Source organism: Thunnus albacares, chromosome 19 (genome assembly GCF_914725855.1).
Source record: "Thunnus albacares chromosome 19, fThuAlb1.1, whole genome shotgun sequence".
Lineage (NCBI taxonomy): Eukaryota > Metazoa > Chordata > Actinopteri > Scombriformes > Scombridae > Thunnus > Thunnus albacares.
Window position 1 is genome coordinate 27,143,117 of NC_058124.1, and position 10,555 is coordinate 27,153,671.

Consider the following 10,555-nt stretch of genomic DNA (forward strand, 5'->3'; position numbering starts at 1 on the left):
AACTGGAAATGAAAATAAAATCAGGTGATATTATCGTTTAGCTAAATCATATCATGATAATACGATCGTTTCATGTTATCTTTCTATAAAATTCTGTCATTAAAAATGATTGTTTACAAGCAACGGAAAGAAGTTTAGTGTCAGAAGTTTTTGTTTTTACACATATGAAGAGTTTGCACTGATTCAACTGTTAATTGTTCTTTCGATTTCACAACCAGTTTATAAAATGTTAGAAATATAATGAAAAAGTGAATCATAATTTCCTTAATTTGTTCAACAAACATCCCAAAAACTTCAAAGTATTCAGTTTACTACAGTAGAAAACTCTCTTCAAGCTGCACATGGTGATTTTTGGGGTATTTTAGGCGTCTAAAGTTCATTGATTATCAAATTTGTTGCCAGTTAGTTTCTGTCAATCAACTGGTCTCATGTAATGTGTAACATTTATGGGATTTTGCATATATTTGCCATATCTGTATATATCAAATATCCTTAATAACGTTGTAAAAGTGATTTAAACCATATTCTGCTTTTTCTAAACGGCATTTTGTTACTGAAAGCTCAGCAGTGAACTGGAGATGCAACAAGTGTGCGGCTGCGTTACTGTTGTCTGGATGCTTTACGACAACAGAAACTGCAACTTCACCAGGTGTAAAGATTTACTTTATCATCTGATCTTTCCAAAAAATAAAAAAATAAAAAAATAAAAATCATTGTGTCCAAAAGTTTGAACATAAGAGGGATAAAACTGCCATTTCTGAGAGAGAGAGAGAGAGATTATAACGGTAAATAATTCATAACAGCCCCATAGATGTGAAATAAATAACCCAGAGTACGCAGGAACATATTCATATTTCGGAGTATTAAGTTTAAGTCGGAAAATTGCCGTACATGGGTAAAAGCCTTTTCACAGCAGGAACGAATATCGGTGCGGATTATTCACACATAACTTTAAAGAAATTGATTTCATGGTGTGTAATGAAAGCTTCCATACTGGTGCAGAATCACAACCATATTCATTTCTGCACATTTTTGGATCGCAAGAGAGAGAGAGAGAGTAAGAAAAAACCATCAGCCAATAAAAAAAATAAAAAAAATCCTTCAGACAAGTGATTATTAAAGATGATCAAACAACCAAAAGAAGGACCCTGTTTATGTCTCTTCAAACTGGGAACCCTGACTGGATACTGGATCGATCAGTATCCAGTCACAAACCCTTAAAGCCTTCCAGTCGACGTGGAAGGTGGGTTTGGTCCAACAGCAGCCGTGCAGATCCAATACAGCAAGTATGTGTGTGTGTGTGTGTGTGTGTGAGTGTGTGTCGAGTTTCCCCATGAAGAGCTCCAGCAGCGCACACACACACACACACACACACACACACACAGTGTTTCTGACCAGCCCTTGCTCTCCAGTGACTCACCACACACACACACACACACACACACACACATACAGAAAATCACCGCCACTTCACTCACTCACGCACAATCTGGCACGCTCGTACTCGCTTTCCCAAACACACACCCACACACAGCCTCACTCACTATTTCATAAAGCACCAATAGCACAGTAAATGTGTGTGTGTGTGTGTGTGTGTATGTATGTGTGTGTGTGTAAGTGTGTGAAATAAAAGCAGAAAAAGAGGAGTGGAAGTGGAAAAGTGGGGAGAAAAAAAAAAAGTCAGTGCAGCTGTCATGCATGCTTTCTGCATGTGTGTGTGTGTGTGTGTGTGCGTGCATGTGTGTGTGTGAAATAAATAGCAGTTTGACAGAGCAACAAAATATTAGCTGTCACATAGCGTGTGTGCGTGTGTTCGTTCCGGCTTGTATAGCTGTCATAAACCCCTCGTGACTGAATGCCATTGAGATCAACACAAACCCAGAATGGGGTCCGTTTCAAATCGGCCACAAATAATAAAAAAACATGCGTTGAGCGGCAGTTTTTCAGCGATAAAAACCAACGATGTGAACAGTCTAAACGGTGAAATAAAAGCTTACTACCGCTGCTGCTGCAGAGAGAGAGAGAGAGAGAGAGTGAGCGTGTGTGTGTGTGTGTGTGTGTGTGTGTGTGTGTGTGTGTGTGTGTGTGTGTGTGTGTGTGAGTGTGTGTTGTGGGTGATTGAGGATTGGGGTGACAGGTCAGGTGGCGACAGCAAACGGCAAATACAGCTGCACTTCCTAGGAACTGGCAAAATGTGTGTCAGTGTGTGTCAAAGAAATAGCAGCGTGTCAGAGCAAGAGGAGGAAAAGCGAGAGAGAGAGTGTGTGTGTGTGTGTGTGTGTGTAGAAGTCTCCAAGCAAGGAAGAGAAAGCGCACATGAGGGTGTGTGTGTGTGTATATGTGTGTGTGTGTGTTGGGGTTTGTGACAAATAAATAGCAGCCAGAGAGCAAGCGAGCGCGCTCTGATTCGGAGACTGGCAGCATGACTGACTGATCCCTGCATCCATATCATAGGATTAAAAAGCCTGACACGGCGGCGATACAATAGCGGCAAAATATGAGACAAAAAAAAAAGTCGGTCAATGGAAACGGAAATGTGATTATGAACCAGAACAGGCGAGAGGGAGATAATATTAAAAAATCTGACACACTTTCAACAAGACCCATACAGTGGCAGTGGCAGTGGCGGCGGCGGCGGTGGTGGTGGTGGTGACGGGGAGGAGGTGGCGGTTAATGCTGTCACCGGGCAGTATAGAGAGGGGAGGGAAGGACGGGGAGGGAGGAGCTGCTGCCAAATATGAGCCTCTCCAGTGTTTTCCAAGAGCCAAGACACACTTCAGTCACACAGTCAGGGATGAGGCAGAGGGTAAAAACCTGCCCAAATTCAGTTTACACACCTGTTCCTCTAAGCCTGACAGAAAATATTCCTCCTGTATGTCCTTCAGACCAGCCAGGAGTCACATGAGGACAGCGAAGGGGGGAAAAAAAAACCCAGAAATAACAAAAATGGTTCATTATGTTTGCCTGAGAGAGGTCATAGGTCATCATGTTTTGTTTTTGTTGGTTTTTTTCCCCCCATCTACTGCCACATCACACTGCATATGGCCTGAGCCGGCTTGCGAGGCACACCTAATTATTCATGATTTTATGTAACAAGATTTGGGTAGAAAATTAGGTCGGAGGAACATACTGAGCATGAACTGGAAGGACTTGGAAAAGGGAAAAGTTTGATTCTGAGCAGATTAATAACAAAAAAAAAAAGGACTGCCATGTTATATATACTGACGATCCAATATACCAGTTTAAAAGAAAAACCCACAATCTGGGTCAACACACCAGTTAGAAGCCAGTTTGTCTTTACAACAGCCATCATTTCTGTACCAACCAGTTAAGAATTAAAAAAAAAACATTGTTAAACATACACCTGTTAGCCGAACTGCCAATAGTAGATGAGTCATTAACATCTAACTATACAAACTTGTTTCCATATAAACCAGTTAAAGCCAGTCTAATATTTGGATACTGACAGACAGTTTCTTTATAAACCTGTTAAAAACCAGACTGCCATATCATACACTGCCAATCCCAGTCTATAAACAGCCAAAATACCAGTTTAAAACAAACACTTTTCCTTTTGCACAATCTGGGTCAAAACACCAGTTATGAACCAGTTTCATAATTTCTATACAAACCTGTTAAAAAAATGAAACACATATACCTGCCAACAGCAGATAAATCATTAAAATCTGTCTATACACACACACACACACTGGTTTCCATGTAAACCAGTTAAAACCTAAGGCAACTGACAAGTCAATTTCTTTATAAACCAGTTAAAAACCAGACTGCCACACACACTGACAGTCTGATCCTTATACAAAACAGATTAAAACCAGGATACTGGACATACTGGCAGCTTGCTTCTATGGAAAACCAGTAGAAAACCAGTCTGCCATTATCTGGCATGAAGTCAACGTACAGACAGACCAGTCCTTTTATGAAACAAGTCAACAACAAACCGTTTCTATATGACGTTAAACCACTTAAATAACATTATTCGGAAAACTTAACCCACTTATTGGTTTCTATAGTGACCCGTTAAAGACGTTAAATTAATAAACTAACGGTCCGTTTTAATGTAAAACAGTTAATATCAAACTGATCGGCAGTCAGTATGTGTACCACCGGTCCGCTTCTATACAAAACACACATTAAAGCGACTCTAACGTTAAAGACAGTCCGTTTAAACACATAAACCTGTTACAAACCGAACAAGCTTAAAAACTGCCGGTCGGTTTCTCTAAAAACCAGTTAAAAACCAGTCTGCCGTTCGCCGCCTGTGTGTTTCTATACAGCCCGCTGACGGCGGCTTCACCTCAGATGACCCAACCAGCCAGACTGGCTGTCTGCTAGCTAGCCCCGTTTGAACCTCACATACAGCGGGCAACAGCAACACTTGAACCGACACACTACAAACCAAACTGTCACTTGCTCTACCGTTGCCGTGTCACGAGAAAAAAAAACAAAAACACCGGGATTATTTTCTACTTGGCTCGGCGAGAGTAACGCTAACTCGGAGGGGGGAAGAAGGAGAGAGGGAGCCAGCCAAAACAAATGCGTTTCCCGACATGAAAGCACAACATCCAGAGACGGGCAGCCACGTTTCGTGCTGCTGTGTGCGGGGAAAGGCGAAGCTAAAGCTACACAACTTAGCTTCACCGGGCTGCTCGTCATTAGCAGGGGCTAAATGGCTAACGGCTAGCTCCGCTGGCTAATAAATTTATTATGTGCACTTTCACCGGGGGTGGAGGGGGGACGGCAAAAGTTAGCTACCAAAAAAAAAAACAACGCAAACCGGATGACATTCACTTGTCTGACAACTATCCTCAAATATATCCCGAGACCAGTCGGTCGACTAAAGTTGCCTGACAGCCAGGTATCTAACTGTTTTAATTCTAGTTTGGCTGCCGTGGAGGTTTGCTGGGTGATAGCAAGGTGATTCCCACTCTGAGAGGCTGTGATGGAGGGGACGGTCGCTAGCAGCGGCAGCCTGGGCAAACACAGCCGGCCAGCCAGCCAGCCAGGCGGCTAGTCTGGCTGCAACCAAGCCGCTTTAATAACTTCACTTTTGCGGTCACTTTGGTCAAAATTTCTCTCTAGGAGTTAAATAAATAAGAAGTTTCCCTTGTGTCCTACCTGTGTGTAGTCTCTGGGTGCAGGGTGCGACAGACTGGAAGTTGATTATTCCCAGATATCCAGAGTGGTGCGGTGCGGGGCGCATATAGCTAGCGCTGGGTACAGTAAAGATTGTAGCATAGCTAACCTAAAGACAACAGTAGAGAGGAGAAAAAAAAGCCTCCTCGTTGCTCATAGGGGGGATCGACGACAAAAACCACATGATCTTTTACGTCAGCATATATTTGCATAGGATGCCAAATTTATGTTTCGCGTCCAGGTGACGTGCAAATGTACAGAAAAGTTTGATTATGGCGCTGCCGGACGCTGGCACGGCTGGTCGGGTTGCGGTGGAGAGGCGCAGGCATGTTGCAGCCATGCACCCCTGTCCCCCTCCTGCAGCTCTGATCTGCACCCGTCTGCTGTTTCATGATTTACAGCTCGGATGGCTGTTACTAAACATCACTGTTACCTCCTTGTATATTCATGTAGGAGCTCACAGCACACCTGTGGTGCTCTATATTGAGTTTATAATCACTTTATCTCATGCAATGCCACTTTTATCTGCAGGGGTATCACCATACTGCATCTGCAACATTACTATCGAGACTTTCAGTCTGGTATATAGTATCCTCTCTTTTTACAATCCTTATCATGACTCTTTTACCTAAATACTTATATGGGCTAATAAAAAACAAAATGATTGCGAAAGCTCATCTTCATAACGACGTATAAATAATAAATATGATGTAAGACACAGAGCAGAAAAATAGCAAACTGTGTTCATTTTCTTTTAACACCTGTTTGATCCTGGAGCTGACCTCACAAACAGCAACCTGCTGTGGTGCAGCAGCAGCAGCATCGCCCCTGAGAGCAGCTCATGTTAAATCACAGTATGAGAAATCTGAGCTACTTTTGATCGTAAAGAGATGTGGGAGTGGAAGTTTCCCCCGTTGGTCAGATTGCTGTCTGCATTTCATCAGGCTCATGTATTTTTGATAAATGGGCTTGTTGTAGCTGATCAGAGGCAATAAATGTAGAAACATCCCCTCACGCACGTGTGAAAAGATGACAGAGAGTGACACCTACAGGTGCAGCTGGGAGCTACATCCTGCATGATTATTATGGTTTTCGCTGTCGTTTATGGTTAACATATACAGTGTTTAGTTTATGAGATATTCCCACAGTGGCAGAGGAGTCTCAGCTGATTCCGTGACCTTTGACCTCTCCGGTAAAATGTGCATGTTTACATGATAATGAGAGGAAACAAGCTGCTAATTATCCTGGATGTGATTCAATGATTGAACAGCCTTTGTTTAAACACATTACTGTTAGAATATTGATTAGCAGATTTTAGCAGTATGAATAATTTTAGTTAAATTTGAATTGACTGCATCATTGATTCATGAATTTCTTTTTTTTTTTATAGCGGCATGACTCTTTAGTGATAAAGAAAAATAATTTAATCTTTCTTTAGTTTGCAGTTTTTCCAGCGAGGTCAGAGGTCAGGCTACAGAGCAGCAGCAGCAGCTCTTGAATCCTTGATACTGTTTTGTTGTCTTGCTCAAGGACACTGCAGCAGACTTGTGTTTGGGTTCAAACCCAAACTTACCAGAATAAAAGATAAATTCTCTCCTCAGTGGAGCAGCAGACCAAATTAATTTAATGTTGTTTTGATCTATGGTTTTATTTTATGGATATCAGCATCGGTTAATTATGGAGGAATGATTTGAACATTGAACTTTGAGCAGTAGACAAGGAAGCTTTCCAGGAGGTTTCAGAGTATCTCCAGTTAATGCATCACATTATGACACATCCTGGACTGGCTTTTTCACCTAAAAAATGATAAATACTTCTTGTGTCAGCCAGCTTGTTAATGACCCTAATTCTGCAAGGGCAGGTTTTCATCCTGCGCACCAGACGCCTGCGACTGCCTGCCAGTCAGGAGTTTATTCAAAGTCAAATACACTCAAGAAACTGCTTATTAAGTGAGCTGCATATTTTATAACCATCAAAAAAAACACACAATCCTTATTCTTGGATGCGGTGCGTTAAGAGACAAGTCGGTGAAAAATAATACAGGACGTTCAAAACAGTATTGACGCCACAGCCGAGCCATCTTTGCAGAAGAGTTTTCTGCAACTGGAAGCTCTTGCCAGTGTCTCCAGAATACACAATCAGGTAATGTTGCCAGGCAAGAGTGCCAGCTCTAGCCAATAGGCAGAGTTGTGGCCAACATTGCTTAGCAACAAAAGTTAAAAACTGAACCACTCAAGGCTTAAAATAGTCTTTAAAATAGTAATCAAGAGCCGTCAGTGTCACAATTTCTGCACATAAAAAGCTTGGGAGGCAAAAACCGCCCTGCCAAAAAACCAAAAAGATGACTTCAAAGTTTGTCTCCTGCCCTGACAAAAAAGACTGTTGTTGCAGAAGTGTGAATTGTTAACAACTGGTACCTCCAAAATATATTTAAAAGGGGGACCTCTCACACAATGAACTCGGAGAAAGCCAGCTGTGGTGGTCCAGGACTTCAAAAACCCAGAAGAGGAAAGAAAAACTCGGCTCAATCAAACCACAGAAGCCACTTATTTTTGTTTTTATTCACATTCGCTCATTAACCAGTTGGCCATTTGAATTTTGTGTTTTATGTGACACACCCTGGGAGGGAATTTGCATATTATTGTGGTTAGACAAAAAAAAAAAAAAAAATCATGTATGTGTAAAATGACACATAATGAAAAGACATCAGAAATCAGAGCTACTAAGGAGGCTTTTAGCGGGTCTCCAATCACTCAGTGGTCATAAAGGTCAAAATATGACTGATGTAATCTTTCAAATTGCACACAGTAAAGTAAAAACGGCACAACACACAGCAGTTTTTTTTCCCTTTTTGTCTCGTTTCAGAAGCTTTTGCAGCTGCTGCCCTCCTTTCTCACAATTAATCAAATGAAGTAGCCTGAAAAGGAAAAATAAAAGTCATTACTCGGTGTCACAGTTCAGCACACTGTGCCGAGGGCCAGCGGGCGACTTTCCTACTGCTTTTACTTTTGAGAAGCAGTAATATTTAAGAGGCTGCATTTGTAACGGTACAACAACGAAATGGAAGTCTGGTAACCATTCAGCTCAAATGTAAGTAATGTGGTACAAATGCACAGTAAGAACATAACAAACTGCAGATTAAAACATATGGAGCAATATTTGCCGCTTCACCAAACATCAAGTTGATAGTTTATGCATCAGTGCAGAAGAAAACCCTTACATATACAGAAGGAATTACATTTCTTACATACTGAAGTGAGTTAGTGAGTCTCTACATGGTGACTATTATGCAGCAACATTCATTGTGCAATAGAAAACGTGTCACTCTCTAAATGCTTACAGACTGCACTGTGTATGAAGAGTTGTGTGATGATGTATGACAATGCATCGATGGTGAAGTTGATAAGGTTGTTGATCAATAGTGACTCAGCAACAATTTTTACCAGCTGCAAAAGTTTCAAGCTTTCATAAGTCACTTTATTTCAGTTTTGTGTCACACACTCCTACACTGAGGATGTTTATCGACTTTGATCTGACATGTTACATTCATCTAAATCAGTTACTCAGTTAAACCGCTAACAGTGTTTATCCAGTGTTTTCGTTCATGTTCCTGTTTACATATGCTCAAGGGTTTTTCATTATCTCAACACAAAATACTTTAGCATGAAAGCTAACGCGGGTTGTTGTTCAGAGTCTTGTGTTGTGTAGCCGGATGCAATCAGGCTCAGTGTGACCGCCTGCTCTGCCGATGATCAAACGCCACGTTGTCGCTTTATGCAGGATTTGATTTGCTGTATAGAAATAAGGACTCCAGCTAAGTAAGTAGATGAAGGAACAGTATTTAATCAAAATGATGTAAAACTAGGAGGCGCCATCATGAAATCAAAGAATTTAAACGATGAACTTCTCCCTTTTTAGTTTCTAATTTTTGGTTTCTGATTTTTTTTTCTCAAAGGAGAACACGGGACAAGTGATTTACACTTTATGGGCCTGATCCCACCACCAATTATAACATATCTACTGTACATCTACATATAAATATACACAGTGACAAAAATAGTGTTTTTCCTATTGGACATAGTGCATAAACAAGTTAAAAAGAGTCAGCTAAAAATAACAAATTTACACACCAAAATGATTGTGTGCAGACTGTAACATACGCCGCCGCCTCACATTTTTTACTGCTCCCCGAGGTCAGATAGGCTGAGCTGCTGTACTGATAGTACCAGTGACTGGCTGGTGCATCATAATCAGAGCGAGGTGTTACATGCATATACATGGAGGTTATGAGCTCTGGCTCTGGGCCTCTGTGGCAGCGCTGCACTGCTCACATTGACTTTGCTGACTTTGTGTCTTGGCCAGAAAGTCAAAACCTTTTCAAGGGATCACAGCCAAAACGGCTGAGAGTCTTTGTTCTACAAAACAGTGAACAACCTTGAACATCCTTCACTGCAGCTCCAGACCGAGATGTTCAAAGTCACCAACAGTCTGTAGAAAGGATGTTTTTTTTGTGTATTTATACACTCGTTTAGGAAATCACACAATTGCTGTTTCTCTCCATGCAACATGTATGAATACTAGCGAGTTGTGCACATGTTGTTTTATTAACATGTGCTGTTGTACAGGTAACACAAAATGTGCACTGAGCCAAACGGCACACATTCCCTGTAATGCTTTTTTCTCTATTCAAAGTGGGAACTCTGTATTAAAAAGGCTGTAACTTTGGATGATATTCAGTAGATTTGACTATGTGTCAAATTAGATTTGTCCCCCATCTATGCCATTGGAGGCACAATAGGAAGGGATCTATTAAAGTCCAGCTGAAATCACTGTAGACATGCCTTTTAATGTATTTTTAATAGTTTTGTATTATTATAAAAAAGATTTATTATGTTTTAAAAGAAGAAAGGTCTTTGGAAAAATATCAGAAATGCTACTTTTTGTCTCGGTTGTCGACATCTGTGTTTGATTGACAGCAGCTGGCAGGCTACCGGTGTTAGCCTGTACGAACAGAGACAAAATAAACAAACTGCTGTAGCTACAAGTCATCGGACAGACAGCGTGTCGCTAACAGGGATTTTGAATAGCAACAACCAAACCAGCATCTAACGGGTGTGAAGTGACATCTGCAGGTATGTTTAAATGCTGTTTAATGTGCTGCAGCTGAGCAGCTAGTTAGCTATCTAGCCTGCTAACTGACATTAGCGGTGCACTTTTCCCCGCCGAATGTTTGTTTGGTGGCTCGTTCAACAAGTTAAGCTGCAGGAGAAGACGTGTTCATGTTTGTAAGTTAGATAAGAAGGAGGCTTTAGCAGGAAAACTAATGTGGGTTGTTGTGATGTGTAGCAGGATGCAATCAGGCTCAGTGTGACCGTCTGCTCTGCCGATGATAGACGGCGTT

At 41.4% G+C, this 10,555-nt stretch overlaps 1 protein-coding gene across 3 annotated transcripts in view; it reads right to left on the reverse strand.

Annotated features, from left to right (window-relative positions):
- LOC122970552 (zinc fingers and homeoboxes protein 2-like) overlaps positions 1-5,546 on the reverse strand; it is a 140,837-nt gene extending 135,291 nt beyond the window's left edge. For 2 of the 3 annotated variants that reach the window (XM_044336729.1, XM_044336731.1), the window contains exon 1: positions 5,137-5,545. The gene's annotated coding sequence lies outside the window, so the exon portion shown is untranslated. Of the gene's footprint in view, positions 1-5,136 lie in introns of all 3 variants that reach the window. The other variant, XM_044336730.1, reaches the window with a different exon arrangement.
- Positions 5,547-10,555: the final 5,009 nt, after the last annotated feature.